This window comes from Cotesia glomerata, linkage group LG4 (assembly GCF_020080835.1).
Source record: "Cotesia glomerata isolate CgM1 linkage group LG4, MPM_Cglom_v2.3, whole genome shotgun sequence".
Lineage (NCBI taxonomy): Eukaryota > Metazoa > Arthropoda > Insecta > Hymenoptera > Braconidae > Cotesia > Cotesia glomerata.
In genome coordinates this window covers 2,859,061-2,885,142 of record NC_058161.1, presented here as the reverse complement: position 1 = coordinate 2,885,142, position 26,082 = coordinate 2,859,061, and the positions used below count along the sequence as shown (strand labels likewise).

The following is a 26,082-nucleotide window of genomic DNA, read 5'->3' as shown; positions in this document are numbered from 1 at the left end:
AAATTTCCAACAAATAAATTTCTAATCACAATAATACTCATATTTTTAAGAAGAAATTTGTTCTCTCAGTGTAAACCTCTAATTTAGATAACATTGTACATTAATTAAGAATTTCTTAATTAGTTTGAATTATTATCCTGATTAAATAAATTTTAATAACTAAATCAAAAACTAACCGAGTTAATTTCCGTAGTGAATAAAAAATTCAAATTTTTGTCAGACTTTGTAATAAGTTGAACTTGAAAATTCTACTTGAAAAACAAAAACATTAATTTGAATCAACAAAAATTTCTTAAGAATTTTTTTACTCAAATCAAAAAGATGAAATTCGTCAAAATTATTTTCTTGATTATAATTAAATGTTCACTAAGGATAAAGATAACAGTCATTTATGTCAACGCCTCCCTAAGAGCCTAGATCATAGATCATAGATCGGAGATCGGAGATCTAAGATAGCGCTTGGTTAAATAGTTTTTTGACATTACTGTCAATTATGCAAGAAGAGAGTCACTGTCATTATTCTGAATTTGTTTTTGAGGTTTTAAATATTTTTGTCATTAAATATTAGTTATTAAGGCTCGTAAATATTTATTATAGTCATTTAAAATCAAACTATGTTTTATCACATGGCTAATTTTGTTAGTTATTTTAGAACCAATGATTCTAATTGTCATTTAAGTTGAAATTATTGATTTTTAAGACATATTTTGTGAAGTAATTATTTTTTATTGCTGCTAATAAAAATTTATATTCTAAATTTTGTATTTATCTCATAAAAATAATTACTAACATAAATAATTTTTTGTAAAAAATAAAATATTAAAAAAATTTTTAAATGTAAAAAATTAAAAAATCTAATGCAAATTTTTATAAATAATTTAACTAATAAAAAAAAAAACAATAAATTGGAGCAAAAAAATATTTTACAAAAATTTCGGATCTTAAACTAAAAATTAAAAATTAAATAATTTTTTTATAAATTAAATAATTTTAATTTAAATAATACAATAATTAATTTTATTAATTAAATAACAAAAAAAAAATTATTTTTAAAAAATTTCACTTAAAATTTTTAAATTCTTTTAATATAAAAATTTTTATTTAATTTTTTTATAATAATTGCTTCAATAAAAAAATTTTTTTTATTGTTTGATGATAATTTCAATTGAAATCTATTGTCATAATAATTTTAAGTGCACTTATTTTCACTTAGTTAAAAAAAAATTAATAATTTATTGTAAAAAAAAATTTGAATTGTAAAAAAATAAAAAAATCTAAATTTTTATAAATAATTTAACTAATAAAAAAAAAATAAATTGGAGCAAAAAAATATTTTACAAAAATTTTTGATTTAAAAAAAAAGTTTTAAATTGAACAATTTTAATTTAAACAATACAATAATTAATTTTATTAATTAAATAACAAAAAAAATTATTTTTAAAGAATTTCACTTAATTTTTTTAACATAAATATTTTTATTAAAATTTTTTTAATATAAAAATTGCTTCAATAAAAAAATTTTTTTATTGTTTGATGATAACTTCAATTTAAATCTCTCCCCACAATAATTTAAAAAGCAAGTAAAAAAAAAAAAATATTTACCTTTGCTATGAACCAACAAATTGAAAGCCGACTCCCCCGTATAATCCAGATTTTATAATCAATAAACCACCGTGACACACTAATATGTTAACAAGCAATCACCGTGCACTGAACATAAATCACCAAACAACAAAAATACCAACCACAAAACAGCAATTAAAATAATTATAAAAAAAAACCACAAAATCACAAAATATTCACCAAGTATAAAAATAAAATTCCTCGGTTAATTAAATCAGTGTCGCAGGGGTCCAACTAAATTTAACCATTAAACACATTAACATTAAATCTGAAAAGCGCCATTGGAGCAATTTAAAATTGCGAGGACCGAAGAGTAAAGACTAAAGACTGAAGACTGAAGAAGAGGAACTGAAGATGAGCAAGCTGAAGAAGCAAGAAGCAAGATCGCCAATCGGAGAAAACGGTTACAACATACATACACACATATATTATATATTATATATCCCGACAGATATATACAGATTGCACAGTCTTCAGCCGGTCCAGCGGTTTTCGTTTATTTAAAAATGCTTAAAGAGCGCAGGCGCTTAAGAGATTCCAGCATCCGCGAAACGGGTATCCAGACCAACGGTCAGGAGTTCAAAAAACCAACACAAGCTTTACAATTCAGAGTTGCAACAAATATTAGCAACAAACGATCGATAATTTGTCTTTAAATTCAATAAAATTCCAAAATTTTAATTTCAAAAAATACAATTATAAAATTGAACTTCAAAAATGGAAAATTGACTCCAAAAAATCGGGGATTCCCAAAAGATTGGATAAGACTTCGGGGTTTTTTCCAAACGCGGGCACTCGCGTACAAAATGTCCGCCGGCCGTTCGTGGAGCCGAGGTAAGTTGAACTGAAGCAGCGCAACACGATCACCACAGTTCGAGCACTGTCGAGTTACACTATACACAATAGCGTGTGCTCACCCGTCGAGCGTAAAACAAGAAATATTTAAGGCTTAATCCGCGGCCAATCGGAGTCAAGGTACAGGAGAAACCGCCAATAGAAAGCCCGCGTTGGAACTATTCAAATTAAAGCAATCTACGTCTGTTATGCCCCAGGTGCTGCCGCCACTGGCAGGTTAACTAAGGTAGAGGCTGCCAGGGGGGAGACTAACAGGCGCTCAGGGGGGAGTTGTATATTGTGTATTGTTATGTGATTTTTGCCAAAATTTAGAAATTTTAGGAATTTATTTTTAGATATTGAGCCTATAAAAAAGTAGAAAATGAAAATTAAATTTTCTACAAAAAATAGATCATGATTTTTACCGCACTGGTAGATGGATTTAGTTCTATTTAATAAGATTTAGTAACAGATACTAAATGATTTAGTAACAAACCTTTCATTACCAAATATTTAGTAATAGGTACTAAATCATTTATTAAAGCCCATTTAGTTCCACCAAATAAATATTTAGTAGTATTTAACAAATGATTTATTGCTACTCAATAAATCGTTTATTGGTATCAAAAAAATTAATTTTTTAACTAATTTTAGCGTGTAACATAACTTTTTAACTTAAAATAAATAAAAATAATTAAAATAAATAATTTTAAGTAAAAATATAATGTATTATAAAGAAAAGAATCTCATTAAATTATATTTTTTCGTTTGAGACATTTATAAAATTTAAAATTAAACAAGTTTTTAACACATTAATAATAGACAAATTAAAAAATGTAATCTAAACTCCTCACGGAAAAAATTAAACTGTAATATTCACTCGGGTTCCGGTTAATTTTTCTAGTTTCAAACAGTAAAACGGGCATCGGGGTGGCAAAAATATAAATATTACAGAACTTAATGTAGAAAGTATAAAAGCCACAATTTATAATTTAATATCCAAAATAAGTGATTAGTAGCTGTCACTATAGTAAATAACGACTCTTGCATCTTAAAACATTACAGTTTCAAACAGTAAAAATTGCCATTTCAATATATAATTCATATTATGAGGAGAAGGGGAACTCAGATAAAAGAGAAGGGGGTCTCACTCTGGGAGAATTTAACATTTGAAACAGTAAAAATTATACTTTTAAAATATACATTTTACCAGTACAAGCAAGTCAATAATTACAGTTTGATTTTTAGCGTTGCGTTTAAAATTTACCATTTTACTTTGTAAATATTGACGTTGCTTGTATTAGAAATTTACTGACTTTATTTTATACTTTTTACATATCATAAGATCATTTTTTAGGTACGAAATGATAAATACCAAAGTCTGAATTCTTAATTATTATACTTTAACAGTTTTAGCATTTACATAGTGAATATTACTGTTGGAAATAGTATTTTCTTCCATGTAAAGAGTAAATTGTAACGTTTAAATGGTAAATATTATAAAGTGAATAGTAAAATCACAATTTTACTGTTTAAAATGGTAATTTTTAGCAGTTGATCATTACTTATTATAAATCGACTGTTATTTATTATAGTTTACTTTTTTACGTGCACTGAGAAAAGACATAAATAGAAGATATTTATTGGAAGTATGTGTGTTTTTAAAGGTTTAATAAATCTCCCAAAATCGAGCTGAATAAAATAATCTAAGTTAGTGAATAAAAAAGAAATATTTAGTACCTGTTACTAAATATTATTTGGTAGAACTAAATATTTATTTCCATGTAATAAGGCTTTGTTCATATAAAGAAATAATTTATTAAGCTGTAACAAATAATATTGATGGGTACAAAATATTTGTTTCTCCAAAATAAATGAATAAAAATTTTGTTACTAAATCAATTTAGTACTCTGTACTAAATCTTTCTATCAGTGCGTAATTACAAAATAAATGATTCAAATTTTTGGTAATTATACAAATTTTTATTTTTAAATTAAGGATTTGTTATTGGTCCTAAGAAGAAATTATAAGACATTTTTTTTAGAAAATTAAATATTTAACAATTTTTATTTTAAAATTTTTTTATGCGACCAATATTTTCACCTTGATATAAAAAATTTAACACCATTAATTGTTATTTTAACATTAAGGCAAAAATCCTGACACAAATTTTTCTTCGAACATTTAACCGAAAAAATTTTTCCCTTCCCCTTCCCCGTGACTATCTAGATGCCTAAAAAAATTAATGTTGAAAATTTCAATAGATATCCCGAAAATATTCTAAATAAAACCCGATTTTTGAATTATTTACATTTTTTTCAGAAAATTAAATTTTGAATTTTTATCTACAAAATTTTTTTATACGACCCATGTTTTTACCGTAATTCTAAAATTAAGGTTCATAATTAATGATTTAAAATTTTGCTAATTCTAAAAATCTTTATCAAGTATGACTCCATTAATTGTTCTTTTGAAATTAAGGCAAAATCCTGGTTGCAGTGATAAAGGTTGTGGGTTTCGGAGGCAGTCATTTGGATATTTGTGTGGATGTGTACATGCACAATAAAGGTTTGCTCTTGTTATTTGTTTGACTTGACGACAATCGACCGCTAACAATAACCCTCTTTGCTCTTTACAAAATGTCTTTTTGTTGGAGTTATGATTGCCGAGTTTTATTATTTTTTGCTCTTGCCGGGCTTTGTTTATTTTTTGGGGAAAGATTCGACTGCGGTTGAGAGGAATTTAACGAGTAATTTTAAACCGAGGGTGAAAGCCTTTTTTTCATGACTTATGATTCATCACCGCAATCATTTTTTTTTTGGCTCGGAGAAATGAAGCCCTAAAGCAGATTTTTTTTTGGGATATTTTTTAGAATTTAATCTTTTTTCTTCATAATTTATTAGATGGAACTTTCTTTTAAAAATTTTACGAAGCATTTTATTACTTTTAAACAAAATAAATAAATAAAATTTCATTCAACTATTCCTTATTCGTGGAATAAAATACAAGGTGACATTCATTCAAGATATTACTGACTTGTTTCAAGAATACCAACAATTCTCCGATTTCTCTTATTTTTTGTCCCATCAAAAATAAGTCTCAAATACGTTTTAGAATTTAAAGTATAAAAATTTGTTATTTTTTCCTATTTTAACCCAGAAAAAAAAATTTTTAACTGCCTTAAAAAATCAGATCAAAAATTTATCAAAACTAAGAAAAATTTCTTAGTTAAAAAATTTGTTTCTTAACTTAAAAATAATTTAATTCTTTAAAACAATTTTCCGAGATTTTTTCTCTAAAATCAATTAGAAATTTTTTAATCTTTAAATTTTGAATTTTTAATTACTAATAATAAGAAAAATTCTTGAATTAAGCCAATTTTTTCTCTTTAAAATAATTTTGTAAAATTAAAAATATTTTTTTCTTTTCAGTAAATTAAAAAAAATAAATATTGTCTTTAAAAAAAAAATCATACTGGCAAATTTAACACTTTTAATTTCTTTAAATCACCACAAAAAAGTATTAAAAATTTAACAAAATTTTCTCATAAAAATTTTTTTTACGCAAAAATTTTTACTATTTTTATAAAAATAAGCGCGTTTAATAAAAAAATAATCAAAAAAAAAAAAAAACCGAGATTTTTTCTTTTCAATCAATTATAAGTTCTTTAATTTTCAAATTTCGAATTTTTATTTACTAATACTAAGAAAAATTCCGGAATTAAGCCAACTTTTTCTCTTCAAAATAATTTTGTAAGATCAAAAATATTTTTTTCTTTTCAGTAAATTAAAAAAAATAAATATTATCTTTAAAAAAAAATCATACCGGTAAATTTAACACTTTTAATTTCTTTAAATAAAATAAATCCATAAATACAATAACAATAGATAAAAAAAGAAATTTTTTGGTCATTTTTCAACACAAATATTTTTACTTAAAATTTTTGACTATTTTTATAAAAATAAGCGCATTTAATAAAAAAAAAAATCCAAAAATAAACCTTAAAATTGCAAACAAAAACCAAATAACCAACAAAACTCTCAAAGCAAAATTAAAAAAATAAATATTCTCTTTAAAAAAAAAAATGATATAAAAATTAAAAAATTTACATTTTAATAATAAAAAAAATCTATTAATGCAATAATAATACAATAAAAAAAAATTTTCGTTATTTTTCAACACAAATATTTTTACTAAAAATTTCTGACTATTTTTATAAAATTTAGCGCGTTTAATATCAAAATAATCCTTAAAATTGCAAACAAAAACCAAAAAACCAACAAAACTTTCAAAGTAAAATAATCTTAGCCTATAAATGCGGAGCTAAAGATAAATTTGGCGTAACTCGACGATTAAATCTTAGTGGGTGTTCTTATTCTATATTCTCTTTGAAGAAAGCTTACAATATCAGTATCTTTCTTGCACACTTTCTCTGATCTGATGCTCCACTCCCATTTACGGAGTTGGCTTGAGTAGGTGCGGTGATTACATTATTAATATACCTATAGGTATTATCCTGTGCATAAAATGAACACACAAATCCAATAAAATCTAGATAAAGATAAAGATACAACAACGAGTCCTTAAGGACGTATTGATGCGTATCAGTATCAGTGTTTTATTTTTATCCCTAAAAATAAAAGATTATCGGAATGATAGTAGCCTGGAGGCTTGTTTTGGTCCTCCTTACTCAACTGGAGCCTCCAGAGCAGCCTCCAGAGCAGCCTCCGGAGTAAAAAAGGCTCAAGGTAATCCGATAGCCGGGAAAATAGCGATGTGTCCTCCAGTGGTTGTAGTCGATGTCGCGGTTGGTTTTATGTGTATTATAATGTGTACAGAGCGGTCAGTTTTAAGCGTAAAGCCTTTTAGCTCTGTACTTTGGAGCGGTGTTCTCCAGACTGGACAAGGACGAAGCGAAAGGAATGTTAATACTCGGGAAGGGGAGATCGTTCTTTTGCAGACGAACGAGACTTGGGAGGGGGGGGGGGGAGGCCAAGTTAAGATGGCTGAAGTATACTGAGATTTTAAAAGACCTGATCGAACGTATAAGTTCTGCTACAGAACCTTTTACTTCAACTCTGTGCTGATTTCTGGACCAACAGTCGGTTTAAAGGATGCTGAGAACTTTGATATCAATATCCTAAAATTCTGGACGGTATTTTAAACGTAAATTATCAAGATGGGAGTTCTCGCTGAATTTTGACTTTTTTGAACATGTGACTGAATTAAATATGATATTAGTCACAATTATTTTCGAATAGATCAATTTTTTCTTGAAATTTTGAAGAAAATACTGATAGCATTAAAATAAAAAAAGAACATAAATATAATTTGGTAAAAATTGTTAAAATTGATACAAAGAATATTTAATACTTCCTTGATGTAATAATTAAAAAATAAAGAAAGAATATATCAAAAGCAAAGATTACTTCATTTTAATAAATGTATAACACACAGAAAAAAAAATTAACTTGATTCAAGAGAAAAATTCTTGAACCGATTATATAATTTTGAAGAGGATCTTGAATCAAGGCGAAAAATTGTTGAATTAAGTAAAATTTCCTTAAGAACATGCAGGACAGAGAATATTCAAATTTTTGACAAAATACTGAGACCTTTTTTGACCAAGTAATTTTTGAACGAAAAATCATTAAACTTGGCAGGAGTATGTTAATAATAGTCCTTATCTCCGGGCCTATCATATATTAAAATAAATAAACTTTACTATAAAGAAATTACTCATAAACTTACAACCAATATAATCTTTGAGATTGATTTAATTTTTTGGTTAATCTTTATTTTAGTTTAGATTACTTATAAGACAGAATTATTAAAATGCAACTAGGTTTGAATAGAAAACTAATTATCAATAAAAAATTTCATTTGCTATAGTAAATAAACTATAGTTTAATTTTTTTGAACAGTGTTGGGAGTATTGACAGTCAGCCTGATAATCTTCAGTGCATTTTATGTGTTTCAAATAAACAATCCGATACATTCAATTGGCATTTGTTATCACTAGTCCAAACTGAATTACCGACAACAGACTGTATTACATGCTCTTAAATCAAGAAAAATGTTCTTAAATCAAGAATTTTTCTACTCAAATCAAGAATATTGAGCTCTTCAAAAATATATACTTGATTCAAGAACATTTTTTTTTCTGTGTATCTGTAAGTGGAATAAAATTTTTGGCTTTAATATTGTTAATAAATAAGTAAAAAATCAAAATTTTGGGATGAAATCTTTCAAAAATTGTAACTAATTTATCAGTGACATACCTTTATGTGAAATAATCTTGGAAATGTAGAAAACGTATTAATTTTTAAGTTTTTACGTAATTTTTATAAAAACTGTTGTAGAATGGTATTTTGAATGATCAAAAACAAAATCAGCTGAAAAACTCATAAATTTTGAAATTTTGTCAGATTTTTCCAAAATAACTAAAAATTCGTGATAAAAATCACAGAAAATTTTATTGATTACAAATTTCAGCCATTTTTTTATCCGTCTATTCGTTTTTTATCTGCAATCAGTAAACCAAAATCTGACGTCTCACTTTTTTTTCAAGTCTTTTAAATCAGTATTTTTACTTCAAAAAATTAATACTATATTTTTTCAATATAATATAATTAATGGAGTTAATTTTCAATATAATATAATATAATACTATTTAAAAATGTAAATTGTACATCACTATTTATGTAATTTTTAATTCTACGAATTTCAAAATGATCAAATACTTAAATAAACTATGATCTATAATTTAATTGAAGAAGTAATCACAAAATAAATTTCCAATTTATGCAAAGGATAAAATTAACGCCTCATAAGTGTCAATTGTTTGTAATAAAATGAAGTGTGGTAGCTGTGAATAACCCAAGAATCGTCTACTAATTCAATTTGGACCCCTCGCCAAATTCAGTTAACGAGAGCAGTTACAATGCTTCCCAGAAAGCAACCATCGCACGCTATCACTGTGGGTCTGTGTAATGCAACTTATGCACCTACAACCTACATACTCACATTCAACTGGATATGCATAGAATGTGTATGTAGAAAGACATATCCCGAATAGCCGCAATTCAATTCACGTCCTTCAATCTCTCCCTTCATTCAACTTTAATTTAATGTCACTCAGTGCTTTCCAAATTTTTACCACTTACAAAAAAAGATTTGCAATTAATATGAAAAAACCGAATTCTTTTCCGATGGCTGAAAAAAATGAATTTTTTTCTAATGGCATATAAATTTCAAATGGACTAAAATGTTATTCAAGAATTTATTCATAAAGAGAAGGAATAAGGAGTTATTGATGATAGAATATCGATGGAATAACTTTTTTGTGCATATTAAAGTGAACTGAAAAGTTTTCCGTCCTGTTGTACTTCGAAAGATGCTTATAGATTATATTATAAGGTCACTTGCTACCGTTTGATCTCAGATTCAAAAGCTCTTTATTTATGCTTTTATTCGGATATATTTATTATGGATTTTACGGATGGAAAAATTTTCTTGGATTCGGGTCAAGTGTCGTCGTTTCAACCGGAAAGATCCCAGTGGATGAATAAGAAACAAGGCCAATTCATTAGTGAAATTTCAATTGAATAGAAATTCAGAGAAATTAAATGAAAGTAGGTATTATCAGTGTTGAATTGAAAGAAGGCTTGAGTTTGCGGGAAATGGAGGAATTTTACTCTGTTAGTGTTGGTAAGGTAGGCTGTGCCGAATGGTAATTTATCATTAGAGGTAACTTTCGAAGAGTGTATCAGAGGTAGTTAAAGAAAATGTTTACTATAAGTACAGATGGTTAAAACGAAAGCTAGAGTTACGCTTATGGATAAAATTAAAATTTAGAATTTTATCTTCCGTTAATACCGTAACCAATTTGGCGCCGAATATTAATTTTTTTTCAAAAACTAAATGCCAAAAAATTGCTCATGAATTGTTCTTTCGATATAAACAATTGCTCTGCTGCTCTAATTAATAATTTATTAATTAATCGTAATTAAAAAATCAAAATTTAATTCCCGATTATCTCTAATTGTGAGGACTTATGTTAATTGTGATAAGTGCCAAAAAATTGCTCGTCCTTTTTTCTATTGGGAATGATAGTTATTTTGTGCGTAAAATCGTTTTTAATTAATTAATACTATAAATAATTATATTGCACCTTTAAACCTGCGAATAACAATTGTGACGTCATCGTCGCGACAATTTGAAATTATACAGTACATTTTTTTTCTTGAAATATCTTATACTAATAAAGAAAGTCAGTTTTGTTTGCCCTATTCAATATTGACTCGAAAAAGGTCCCCATGTTAAAAAAATATTAGTAACTAATTTTACAAATTGCTAATTAAATAATTAACTTTTTTAGGATTATTTGTGTATGAAATCAAAAAAAATAATTTTATCTATACAGGTCAATTCTTTATTTTTGTTTCATTTCACCATAATTTAGTTTTTAAAATATAGATATTATCAAATTAAAACATAAAATAATAATGAAATTTTAATATTAGTTGATTTAGAATTACAAGGGTTAGGTTTTGAAACCAAGTCATCAATTTTTACCCAATTATTGTTGATCGATCTTGTATAAGCTACATAATGACCGACTTTATTCAAATATACTGGTGGGACAAACTCTACTACACCAAATAATAAGTAATTTTTGTCAAGTATCTTTAATTTTGTTGGAATACTACGTAAGTTCTCGGTTAAACGTTGATGAAGTTTTGAGAGAGAAGTCGAAGGTATATAAAAATGACTTATGTAAATAATAAATTAATTAATTAATAAATTAATTAATTAATAAATAAATTAATTAATAAATTAATTAATTAATAAATTAATTAATTAATAAATTAATTAATTAATAAATTAATTAATAATTTATTAATAAATTATTAATTTATTAATAAATTATTAATTATAGCAGCGGAGCAATTGTTTATGTCGAAAGAGCAATTCATGAGCAATTTTTTGGCATTTAGTTTTTTGAAAAAAAATTAATATTCGGCGCCAAATTGGTTACGGTTCCGTTAATATTTTAAGATAAAATTGTAAGCTGTGATATCGATAATTTAGAAATTTAGAATTTTTTATTTATTTATTTCGACATCAAGTTCACCAAAATCTTAAGGACGTTCCGAGAAAAAAACGTTTTCTTAAAATTTTTTTGAAATTTTGCGTACTTATACTCATAAGTATCCTCTATACGCAGGAATTTTTTTAAATAGTCCTTGCGGCACTAAATTTTGAAATATTAGCATTTAAAATTTGTATATTTTACATACAAACCCTATGCTGACCGACGTTCAAGCGAACGTTTTATTAAATATCAATCGTACTTTTCTTAGAATTGTTTTAAAAAACTGAGAATCATTAATTAAAAATATAACAAGTATTTTTTATCAAAAATAACATAAACGAGCGGTATTCATTTTTTTATAAAAAACGTTTGAAATTAGTGACTTTCGATATTTTACGTGAGTGGAAGTAAGTGAGCGATAGTCTGTAAACAAAAGCAGCACTGGTATGTGAGAAATAAACCAATATCCATAACCTATTGGTGTCTTTTTCTTGTCTAGGAACGTCCTTAAAAAACATTTTCAATTTTCAATTACATGCAAAATTTAATTTTTATAATAACCAAATTTTTGGACGATCTACTAAAGCTGTCTCATTAAAATTACTCATATATAAAATAGTTATTCCTCTCCCATTTGCAGTAGGGAAAACTATGTACCCCTTCTAAGTGCAATAAATGACGTAAAAAAATTGTTTTTCTCAAATTAAGAAAAAATTTACTTTAATTAAGAAAAATTTCATAACTTTTCTACTAGTTTTAAAATTATGAATCTCTTTCATGTAAATTTGTTTCTCCGAGTTTAATTTCTTGAATTAAGTTAATTTTTTTATCAGTTTAATATATTTCGACAATAAATCCACGAATGAACTCAACAAAACTGAACGGTTTATCCGGCACTAAGGAGTGTCTAAAAGTATTAAGGATGGACGCGTAATGAAATAAAAGGCATTGGATATGGTACGACAGACAATATAAGGAGAGACTACAGTCTGGAGTCCATTAAAATAAATAAAAACCCGCAACTAGTCGTTAAAAATGTTGTTATTCTCGCGATTGTTATATATACAGCATTCTTATTTAGCATTATATAGTACATACATTTAATGAAAAAGGTGGGTGACGCGTTTAACGGTATCGCCCAAACAAAGTATATGTATTTGTATTTCTGATTCTGATGTCAAACCTACGCTGCATTTAAACATATATACGCAATTGTGACAGATAAACTGCTACTAAATTAAAAAATATGAAAAGGTCTTATTTTTTAACACGCTTTTATTAGCTTCGCCTGTATCTATGTATGTAACGGAATCTTATAACTCGATTTTCGGACACTTAAAAACATCGGATTAAATAAAAACTTTGCACACTTATCAGGGATCGATGACAATGCAATTATTTAATAAGTTTGTCCCATTATCCTGACCAGGATCGACAGGATTCGAAAATTATATTATTTTTAATGAAAAATGATTTTTTTACGTGTTATTTAAATGGGAAACTTTGAATGCTCACCGAGAGCATTATTGCTCTTTATTTTTATAAAGCTTAATTTACTTTCAAGCTTTATTTGTTACATGCCGTATTACATAAGCAATATAAATTTGCTTTAATATGGCTCTTTACCGTAAGATGGACGGTGGCGTTGTTTGCTCGGTGGGTGTTATATACGTGACTGAATAAAGTAGTCAGTACTTGTCTCGGATAGCTTAACTGGCAGAGCCCTTGGCGCGTAACCGAGAGATCTGGGTTCGATTCCCAGTCTGGGCTGTCTGATTATTTTTTCAATTACGGAAAAATTCCCACGGAGTAGGTCCCCCCCTTTCCCCTATCCGTTCTTTCCCAACTTCCTTAAAATTTGCTTTAATATGGCTTTCAATATTATTGAAATTGTATTTCAAAATTCAGCTAAAAATCCTGCCTTGCAGGGAAATTTTTTTTTCGGTATATAGATTCATTTTAACCCATAAATTCGATAGGTTAGTTTTTTTGGCTCACCCTAATGATTAAAGACATACGTGATCCATTTAGCTTTGTTTGATTTTTATGAAAATTTTTGCGTGGAGTTTCAATCTTTGATACAAATAATGATTTTTAAAAGAAAAATTGTTCCTTAAAAACATTTTTTTATTGCTTAAAAACGCATTTGTTAATAACAATCATTTTCTCCCACTTCTAATAAATATTCAGAAACCATTTTTTCAAAAATCATTATTTGTTTTGATTTTTGATATAAAAAAAATTCGTTTTATTTGATTTTTCATTGCTTGTGCAATAAACAATTTGTCATAAACAAATTAATTTTTACCTTATATTTTTTTTCCTATTCTAATTATTATCACAAAAACAGACATGGTTTTGTTTTTTTTTTTAATTTTTTAATATACGTTTTCTATAATTTGGTCATTCTTACCTTGTTTTTCATCCTTAAAATTATTATAATAGAGATACGATAAAAATACAAGAGATTTATTCATTTTTCATTAGCTAAAGACTAAATTCAGCTGAAAAGTTTAGTTTTTACTAATTTATTTATTAAATTTATAGCAATTGTTTATGAAAAATACTGCTGGAAAATTTTTTTTTGCTTTATTGTTCATTACTAAACATTTTTACCTTTTACATTTTAATCTCATTCATAATTGTCATTTATAAACTATTATAAGCATCATAGAAACAGAACCTGAAAATAAATATCCAAATATTCGTGAATTTTTCTAATATAATGGAGTAAGATTTTATTAAAAGAAAAATACCCCCTTTTAAACAGAAACTTTCTTGAACAGCTAAATAATAAAATTACATATTTAAAGAATAATAAATAAGACCGTAGATTAATAATAGTTTAAGCGAACAATGAGTATACAAATTTTAAATAAAAGGAATAAAATAAATCAATTTTGAATATTTATCTAAAGAAGATGTTACTTAAAATAAGACAAATTATCGTTTGAACAAGATATTTGTTTAGAAATTGCACTAACTTAAAATAAAGGTAAACTAATAGTAATAAATGAAATTTTACTTACTTTGCAATATCTGTACAATGAGAATTAAACTTTCTCACTCTGACTAATTGCCATTAGAGAGGGTGTAGAGCAAGTTAAGCAGGTAATTGACTTTTAAAATCGCATTACATATTTTGTCCGTAAGAACCTCTTTGTTTACCCAATCCATTACACAGGTAGCCTCATGCAATAAAAGATGCAGAAATTGAATGAAAATTTATGGTCATTAACAATTACTCACTAATGAAATATTAGATACACATTGCTACACTTAAACTCTTAATGACAATGACGAACATTATAGAAGCTTTGAATCGCTATTGGCTCTATCAAAGCACCCTCTCCATCGAATTTGCCTATATAAGGTAGAATCTCAGCCGTAAAATCATTTCTCATTGAAATTTTGTCTTGTGAAGATCAAAACTTGAAAAAATCAACCAAGTTTGGTTCAGTGATTTTCAATCTGTAATAAATTTGTGAATCAATAAGTAAAAGAGTTTTATTTTCGTTAACCAAAATCGAATAGTGTTATATAGTGTAAATCAATTACAACGATGAGAAGAGCTCAGTTCGGAAAAATTTTTAAATCGGGTGACGTCGACCCAGCAACTTCGACGATATCAAGCCCTGCAGCGGAAGGATGGCAGGAGGAACCGAGGGCTCTGCCATTACCAGAACCTCGACCCGTGGTCGTCGCTAGTTCGCCTGCACCGGAGGGTATATCAGAGCCCGTCTACATTGAGAGACGATTGAAAGCTCATTGGGATAACCTTCAAAATCAAACGGTTATGAAGAAGAAGAAGAAGAAAAGACGTAGCCCTCGACAACTTCAGATGGATGACTACGAGGGAGTTGATTCTCGATCGCCGAAACGTCCGTGGGGCGAGATCGTTTCAAGTTCTTTAATTTAACAAATAATAATTTTTAAAATTAAAGATATGTAAAAAGTAGTCATTATTTTCTTAATAAATTTATTTATTTGTATTAATATAAATTTTATTTTATCATTCATAAATATACCCCTCACATTATTTTTATGTAATTAGTCTATTTAGGTAGAAGGTCAAAAAATTAATAGCAACAGTTCTATTTCTAGAATTTCATCATTTCCTTTCTGGAAGTATAGTAAGTAATAAAATAAAAATTGCTTCAAATACAATAATTTAAGAAATTTTTAATTTTTTTTAGCCTTTTGTTTTTATAATACCTTTTTGAAAACTTTAAAGTTTTGAAATTTGCCAAAATAAAAAAAAAAGATTGTTTTTTAACCAAAATAAAAAATTTTTTATTTATAATATTGTAAACTCTATTCTCAGAAGTGCTACTTCTATAATTTCTAGGAACAACTTCCAACAATTTTTTTTATTGAAAAAATTATAACATAAAAATTAAAAAAATATTTTTTAGTTCTAGTTCAATAAATGAAGCTAAATCAAAAAATTAAAACTGTCAGCTAACTTTAGTATTATTTATTTAAAATTCATTTAAAATTATTTTCTACTTTTTAATTTAAATTTTTTTCCTACAGTTTTTTTTTTTTTTAGTTCTTTAAACTATTATTTTTATAATTTTTCGCTTCACTACAATTCACACTAAACATCACTTTGTTCTACTCTGAGGTAGATATAGACTCGATACAGTTATACGGAAATACAATATTAGTCGTAAAAATTGTGTAATCAACCGATAACCGATTACAGATGTATTAAATGATATTTTGCGTACCTAGTTTATTTCACGGGTTATTTTGACGGCAGATATAATTTAAATTGCACTGCTATTGGGTCTGAATTTTAGAGACTAATGGTTGCTGAAATAAAAAATCAGGCAAAGTATTGCCTACGGAAAAGTAATAAGCAATCGGATATACATTAAACGTTTGTATTCAGCTCTTTCCTTGTATTTTGCCTTTCGCCGCGACGAATATATAAGAGTCTGACTATAATACAAGATTTGTAGAAAATAATTCCGGGTTCATGGCTGTGGGATGTAACCACCAGTCACGCGATTCACTTGATCGAGAAATAATTAAATTCAATTTCAGATATAAACCTTCTTCTGTTTTTTAACGGGAACCAGATCTGTTTCAATTCACTGGCACGTATCTGTATCTTAAAGTTCATCTTCGATGAATTTGATCTATTGATGGGATGTCTTTTTCTATTGCTTCTTATGTTATAAAGGGACTTGTTGTTACCGAATTTCTCATTGCGCAATTGTAAAATCTAAATGTGAAGAAATAGATGATGAATTATGATAAAGTTCGATTAAGTTAAGAGGAAAACACTAATCATTTATGTAACAGTTAAGGTTTGTTGAGAAATTAGAGGCTCTGATGTAAGTTTGGACATCGAAAAAAAATTACTTGGTTAAAAAAAAAATTAGGAAAACGGTTGACCCTAAAGGCCATCCCTGCAACTTCCCGCTAATTCCGTTAATACCTGGCCGCTTTTTTGAGCTCTTGGAGCTCAAAAGTACAATCTGTGTGTTGTTTTAAGCTCTCCGAGCTCAAAAAGATACCTTTTCTATGCTTTTGAGCTCTTTGAGCTCAAAAGTCTGATAGAAGTTTCATAGAACACTATTTTTTGAATGTTCATACCGCAATAACTTTTGAATGAATGAACCGATTTTTACGCGGTTGGCGGCATTCTACGTAGTTTTTTAAGCCTTATAAATAATTTTTAAGTTTCAATTGGTCAAACTAGAAATTACGGAGTAACTCTGAAAAAACACTTTTTTCGGTTTTCTTTTGTTCACGATATCTCTCGAACGAATCAACCGATTTTGACCGGATTGGCGGCGATCAACGTGGTTTTTCAAGGTTCAGAGCTGATTAGTTTTTGGAATCGATCGGTTGAGCCGTTTAAAAGTTATCCCAAAAAAACAACTTCAGAAAAAAATTTTTTCCTACTTTTTTTTAGATTTCTCCGAATTTCTCAAAATCTATCGGTCCGAATCGGTTCAAATTAACAGAAAATCTAAGTTTAGCGAAGCCCTTTCGAATGGCACCAACCGCGATGAAATCGGTTCAACCGTTCAAAAGTTATAAGAGGTTTACATACTTACACACACACACATACATACAGACATAGTGACACCCTCGCGGGAATAGTCAGGAAAGCTTCCTAGGACCTCAAAACGTCGAGATCTGATGAAAACTCGATTTTCGAAAAACGGGGTAAAACCAATAACTTCCCGATTTTTGAAAATTTTCAATTTTCTTAGCGGGAAGTTAAAAATACTATTTTTAAATTAAAATTTATCCCATAATAAAATTGAGATGAAATGTATGTGAAACCAATTTATTCGTGATGTGATTGGTTGAAAATATTTATTCTCATTCTGATTAGTTGAAAGTGAATATAATATACATAAACTACACATAAATATATCATGACCATAAATATGAGGCGCGCGCTTGCGCGCGCAAATTTGAATTCTAGTATTCATAAAATTGGACTGGAAAAATATAAAATTGTAATTTTTACAGTTTTATGTCTGTAAATTTTAGAGTTTTTCTGTATAAATATCACATTATTTGAAAATAATTTATGTAATTTTGACAGATAATTTTTTTTGTGCATAGGAATTTTTGTTGGAGCTTTGACTAGGCTTTTAGCAGCAGCCCAATTTTAAAATAAAGTAATTGCAAAATTTTTAGATCTAATTTTCATGAATATTAGTGAATTGGTTATCAATTTAAAGTGTAAACTTTCATTTGGTAAAGATAATTTTTAATATATGATAAATTAATTGGATCCTTGTGATAATATAGATGACAAGTTTTTCAATTGGAGGTTATAGGATCATTAAATAAAACACCAGAAAATTTAATTATTTCTTGGAACGTTTCGTGCACTATATTTGCACTTCATCAGGCAATCTAGGATATAAACAAAAAATGTAGTATAATTACAGACAGTTCAACCATAATTACATGTAAATAAACATTCATACCATAATACAAGCATCCTGACTCCGTCCACTTAATACTATATTTCTTGTCATATATCATGAGTACAGGTTACGATAACAAATTAGTCCAAATTAATATATTAATTTATTCTTCTAAGCGAGCTATTTGCAAAAAACTAACAACAAAATTGTACAGTTGAGTTGCCGTGGTCTAACGTCAACTTCGCCATCTTAGTCACTAAACATCCACAGTTGTGTGTGTGCACAGTTGTGAACAGTTGACCGCGAAATAGCTCCCTCTACAATAATATACTATTTCTATAACCATAAACAAAGCGTCTAAAATTCAAAACTATAATTACTAATCTCGATACTAGCACAATAATCACATAATAAAGATATTGAGGTTATTTTCAATGTGACCTGGAATCAACTGATTTTCTTTGCATTTTAACAGAAAGATTTTCCTATTATATAAGTTAGCTAGTTTTTTGGTTGTCGTTGCCCACTCTTTGACTATCCGTCTATAGTGCACGAAACGTTGCAAGAAATAATTAAATTTCCTGGTGTTTTATTTAACGATCCTATAACCTCCAATTGAAAAACTTGTCATCTATAATTTTTAATAATCTAAAAAATTTCAATTACTGTGTTTAAAAATTGGGTAGCTTGTTAATTAACAACAATGCGGCTTAAATTAATAAATTTGTTGCATTTTTGGATTATTTTTACTCTAAAAATAATAAATTTAAAGAACTTTTACCAGAATAAAAATTAAATTGATTCATATAATAAGGAAAATTTTTGAGCCACTCTGATAAAGAAGTTAGCTTGACTCAAGGAAAAAAATTTAATAATAAAAAAAAAACAATAAATTTCTTGAGTCCAGAGAAAAAATTCGGTAATTTTAATTTTTTGAATGAAATTTCGATTAGATTTTATTATATATTTTTTTTAAAAAATACAAAAAAATTTTTTAATTTTTTAGAAAATTTTGATACTCAACTATTTTTTTTTAATTGTTCAGTTTTTTAAGTACTTTTTGAAGATAAATATTTAAAAAATATCAAAAAAAGATAAAATCGAAATTATACCCAAAAATACGAGCCAAAACTTTTTTTAAACTTTTACTTTTTTTAAACTTTTTTTTTTCTCTCACGACATTATTCATCATAAATGCGCCATAAAAACAAGCAGAATAAAAAAAAATTAAGAAATGTTAATTTTTGACCTAGTTATGGCCTAAAATAGAGTTGACCCTACTTGTAAATAATTACCAAAAATTCTTGAGTTTAGATAAAATTCTTAGCTTAAAAAAAAAAATTTACTGGCTCAAAAAATTTTTTTTTCCTTAATAAATTTATTATTTCCCCTATAGTAATTTTGTCTTAAATCAAATTAACCTTTCTACCAATTTAATTAAATAACTTCATTTAATTAAATAAATTAAATAAAGAGTTTCATCGTCTTCATCAAAGAAAAAAAAAATTTTTTAACCGAAAAATTTATCTTAATTTAAGTGAATTTTACTTAATTAAAGAATTTTTCGTCTTGATTCAAGAATTTTTCTGTAGAATAAAATTAAAAAAAAAAATTATTGAAGTCTTCGGTAAAAAACCTTCAGAACTTCAGCTCTCTGATGACTTAATGAGCTCCCATAAATAAAAATACGACATCTTCAGCTTGTTTGCATCTCTATCCACTTCAACGATATCAACTATTGATGCATGTGATCCATACACACATCTCCTTATATCTACACACATATAAGAGGACTATAACCCGATGGCGTGTGAGATAGTCAACCTACGATCGATGCTGAATCATAGGATAAACATAATATAACGGTACTGTTACTTTTCCAGCAAACTCTTCCTGAACCCGATAATTGCATCGATTTGCAATAATACTTTTACACACTTGTTCCTTAATTTCGATCTCGACTAGAAAAATAGTATAATTTAAATTTAACCTTCTAATCACCAAGTTATACAAACTAAACAGAGAAAAATTAAGGAGAAAACAAAATAGGAAAGAAGCGATTATGCACCAAGTCCAAGAGCAGTGAAAACGTTAATTGCGCTGCACTCGTATAGTATAGTAAGTACTACGAGAAATAATTAATTAAATTGCAGAGTAATTTTTTTATTTCTACTAAAGATTCTTACGTGAAAATAATTTCAGTGGATCTTTTGTTGCTGTGTACTCGCGGTCTGTTATCTGCTGTATAACAACGGTGAGAAAAATTCACACGACTTATTCAACGGTGCACACTCAAGATCACGGATTCGCTATTATTATATATAAATGTATATATCTATATAAATTAACATTAGTTTGTTGTCTACCGGTAAAAAATCCCGAGCAAGAATGCATGTGTTATTTTTTCATTATATTGCATTATATACATATTCTTTCCTAGTATTTATAAGCACGCTGTAGAATCAACCCCTTCCTGTTTGTATCTCACTCTGGTTACTTGTAGAAGACTTTTCCTCTCAACTTCCCACCTACACTCTACTAAGTTATCTGGTGTCTAATTCACTCGCTTTTAATTTCTTCCGGAAATTTATTAATGCATAGCTTTAAATCTACAAAATATAAGTTTAATTTTTTATTAGTAACATTGCAGTCACTACGTGACTGCCGTGACTTGTGAAATATTAATAAATAAAATTTTGGTTAATTACATAATTACTTATGTTACATTGCAATGTACTTTCTTAAATATTGACGTTTTTAAAGATATAAGCTCATCCCGATGTTACACTCATCAAGAGCTTTTATTTAAGTATCCACATGCATTTTTCATATATTTTATATATATTATATATATGTATATTTATAAAATATATAAAAAGTACATGTGGGTACTCAAATAAAAGGTCTCGATGAGTGTAACATCAAAATGGACTTATATTTACGAAAATTTTAAGAATTAAGGAATGAGTGTTGCATTTTGTTAACTAATGATTTTTTTAACGATATAAGTTCATCCCGATGTTTCACTCATCAAGAGCTTTCGTTTGAGTACCCACATGCATTTTGATATATTTTTCATATATTCATATATATAATATATATAAATATATGAAAAATTGATGTGAGTACTCAAATGAAAGGTCTTGATGAGTGTAATGTCAAGGTGAGCTTATATCTTTAAAAATGTCAATAGTTCTCAAGATACAAGGTCGTTTCTTAATTATATTAAATTGCACTGTACTTTATTAACTATTGACAATTTTAAAGATATAAACTCATCCCGATGTTACACTCATCAAGAGCTTTCATTTGAGTACCCACATTAGGGTGGCGCAAAAAAACCGACTATTTTTTTTTTTGAGTCGAGTGAAAAAATGTTAGTTTTTGATGTTTTAAGAGCCCTCACCAAAGGACAGCTTAAAAAAAAAATTTTTAAGAGGTCACTCCAAATTTTTAAAAATTTCAAAAATCGTCAAAAATCGAATTTTTTTTTTTTAATTTTTTTTCTCGTTACGGTATAATTTTATAGACCAAAAAAAAATAAGTTTCTGAAAGTTTCAGTTCAAAATTTAAATTTTGAAAGGTCGCTCATAATTTTTTTTTTTTCTTCAATTATTCATATCGCCGACTTTAAGTGTTGGGAGTGGTACGTTGGGGTCTTTTTGGTTTGAAAAAATCTTAACCTACGCGGCAAGGTCAAATCTCAACCAAGCTGGTTTCTAAGACCAGCTTGGGATTCGAACCCACGCCTGGCAGTTGATTAAATAAAATTATTAAATTAAAAAAAAAATTATATTTTCTATGTTGTGCTTGATTTTTAGTTCATCTCGTGATGTATTTTTATCGATTATTGTACTAAATAAAAAAAAAAAATGCATGGAATTTTAATTTGAATAGTAAAAGGTCGCTCGAAAAAATCTAAACTAATGCACTAATAAATTGAAAAAAATTATGAGCGACCTTTCAAAATTCAAATTTTGAACTGAAATTTTCAGAAACTTATTTTTTTTCAGTCTATAAAATTACACCGTAACGAAAAAAAAAATAAAAAAAAAAAAATTCGATTTTTGACGATTTTTGAAATTTAAAAAAATTTGGAGCGACATCTTAAAAATTTTTTTTTAAGCTGTCCTTTGGTGAGGGTTCTTAAAACATCAAAAACTAACATTTTTTCACTCGAGACTTAAAAAAAAAAAATAGTCGGTTTTTTTGCGCCACCCTAACCCACATGCATTTTTGATATATTTTTCATATATATAATATATATAAATATATGAAAAATTGATGTGGGTACTCAAATGAAAGGTCTCGATGGGTGCAATGTCGAAGTGAGCTTACATCTTTAAAAATCTCAATATTTCACAAAATACAAGGTCATTTCTTAATTATGAATCTTAAGAGAATTTTCGAATGCAGCCTAAATACTTATCATCATAAATCGACTATCGATAAAATCTATCAAAATACTGAAGAAATTTTTTTTTTATTTACTCAAATTATTAATAAATAAAATGTCTTGCGACTTCTAGAATTTATTGTCCGAGGAAATGAATTTCTCCATTTTTTTAAAAATAAATTTCATTTCCTCAGTGTATTTTTGAGACTAAGAAAAAAAAATTTATTTGTTTGAAAAAATATTATTTCTATAAATTTTATTATTATGGACCAAACTGCGTACATAACAAATTACCAAGAATTCAAAATACCTTTAAATATAATTTAAGATGTTATCACGTAACATCTTCGACTTGCTACCAGCTAGTAAAACAAAATAAACTTTAGTGATATAACAGCGTACAAGTAATGTAATTCAACAAGAAAGACACAAGGCATTCAAAAATAAAAAAACCGATTGTACGATGGTCAAGAAGTTTGAAGGTTACCGCTCGTAATATTATTCAGGGCACACGCCGTAAGGCGAAACGATATATTATCCGTATTGTCCTCACAATATTAAAAATATGATAATGTATTCGTTAAATTCAGAATTGTGGAAAAGAATAGACTCCTAGAGGCTCATCCAGGTTTTGATCCTTTTATTAATTTACCCGACATTCTTTAAGGAAAAAAAAGAGAAGAATAATTGACTGTTGACTTTACAATAACGCTGATGATTTGTTGTTATTTGTAATGAGTGTGTTTATTTTTAGCTGGGATAAGATCCTAGATATATTGTATAGAATGCTCTACTCGCAAAACGAATAGAAGGGAATGAAACAAATTAAATGAAAGAAGCTAGAGAGTAAGAAGAAGTTGAGTACTGAGATGAGGAGTAGGAGGAGGCGGATAGAAAATATGGCCATGATATTTACTGGCGCAGCCTCCACGTGAAAGTGTTCTCTGTACGCGATATAATACGATACGCGACTCTCCTCCGTCTTTATGGAGGAACTCGGATCATTTATATACGGTTGTATATTTATATACACCAGAGGCTCGTGCAGCAACACCACTCAGATGTAAGAATTACATACCAGGAAAATTCCTTCTTAAATTAGTCAATCTAATTGTAAACAATCTAACTCTTTTATAATAATTATTTTATTATTTCATTTTAATTCAATTTTGCTTCAAATAATTATTATCATTTTTTCTTATCATTATTCCACTTATTTCTGTGATTCTTATTAAGCAAACTAATCATTTTATCATTTGAAATACTCGAGCTTAAATTTTTAAGGTTACATTTTCAATTATTTTAGTTATAATATTGTATTTTTAATTTTATAAGTGATTTCGGGAATGATTAGTCAAGTATTTTGCGATAAAATAATGTTTTTTCTATTTTAAAGGTTGGTAATACGGGAAATGACGTACATAGATGGCGCAGGAGTAAGCGCGCGAAATTTAAATGATGAAAAATTTGAACATTTTAATTTTTAAGCAATTAAATTAAAAAACGGTTAAAAATTTATTAATTAGCTTATTTTTCAGCTAAAAATTGTTTTAGAATAATTTTGTTTTTTTTTATAATTTAGAATTGAGACATTTTTTAAAGACGTCTTTTAATTTTGACTTTTTTGACGGCATTAAGCGCAAATTATCAAGTGCAAAAAGTCAATACAAGGTTTTGAGGTAGTTGGTTGAAAATTTTGAAAGTTATATAAAAAAGAAATGTTTTTTTTTTGGTTTTTGTTTTTTTAATATTTTTGAAATTGAAGAAAAATTTATATACAGACAAATATTGATGTTTTTATAATCTATATTATTAAGAGAATGTTGTGTCCAGGATATTCATAGGATAAAATCGGTTTTTTTTAGTGAAATTTAGTGTAATTGCAAAGGTCTCAATTTGAATTTGTGCCTTTTCAAGGTTTCATATCATTCTCAACCATGTTCGATTTATTATAAGTATTTAGGCAGCATTCGAAAATGCTCCATGTCTAGACACATAATTAAGAAATGACCTTGTATCTTGAGAACTATTGACATGTTTAAAGATATAAGTTCACTTTGACATTACACTCATCGAGACCTTTCATTTGTGTACCCACATCAATTTTTTCATATATTTATATATATATATATATATATATATATATATATATATATATATATATATATATATATATATTATATATATGTATATATGAAAAATATATCAAAATGCATGTGGGTACTCAAATGAAAGCTCTTGATGAGTGTAACATCGGGATGAGCTTATATCTTTCAAAATATCAATAATTAAGAAATGACCTTGTATTTTGTCAACTACTGACATTTTTAAAGATATAAGCTCATCCCGATGTTACACTCATCGAGACCTTTCATTTGAGTACCCACATCAATTTTTTCATATATTTATGTATATTATATATATGTATATATGAAAAATATATCAAAATGCATGTGGGTACTCAAATGAAAGCTCTTCATGAGTGTAACATCAGAATGAGCTTATATCGTTAAAAACATCATTGGTTAACAAAATGCAACAGTCATTCCTTAATTTTTAACATTTTCATAAATATAAGTCCATTCTGATGTTACCCTCCTCGAGACCTTTCATTTGAGTACTCACATGCACTTTTCATATATTTTATAAATATCATATACATAAAATATATAAAATATATGAAAAATGCATGTGGGTACTCAAATGAAAGCTCTTGATGAGTGTAACATCGGGATAAGCTTATATCTTCAAAAACATCAATATTTAAGAAAGTACAATGCAATTTAACAAAAGTCATTATTTAATAAAGCAAAATTTTTTTTATTTACAGTTCACAGGTTACTGCAGTCACGTAGTGACTGCAAAGTTTCGATTAAAAATCAAAATGATTTATTAGGACCTCAAAATTTTGAAATTTAATCATAATTAACAATTTCTTAATTTTTAATCTTTCAAAATATTTAAAATTTTATATTAAATTTAATTTAAATTTCAAAAATTTGAATCTTACAACCCGCGAAATTCAAATCTAAAATTTGACTTCTAATAAATTATCTAACCATTGAATTAAATATATTAATTATAAAAATTTATTAATTAATTTATAAAAATGTCACTATAAAATGTAATATAAAATAAAGTAGAGAATTGCTGGCGGAGGTTGGACACCTTCTTGCAAAAGGAGTTTTTTTCATACGATCATACAAGATATAATATCTCTATGTAT

General features: G+C 27.2%; 1 protein-coding gene across 2 annotated transcripts in view; it reads right to left on the bottom strand.

Annotated features, from left to right (window-relative positions):
- Positions 1-2,482, bottom strand: part of LOC123263744 (apoptosis-stimulating of p53 protein 2) — a 144,767-nt gene extending 142,285 nt beyond the window's left edge. For both annotated transcript variants that reach the window (XM_044726719.1, XM_044726720.1), the window contains exon 1: positions 1,603-2,482. The gene's annotated coding sequence lies outside the window, so the exon portion shown is untranslated. The remainder of the gene's footprint in view (positions 1-1,602) is intronic.
- Between the last annotated feature and the right edge of the window lie 23,600 nt (positions 2,483-26,082).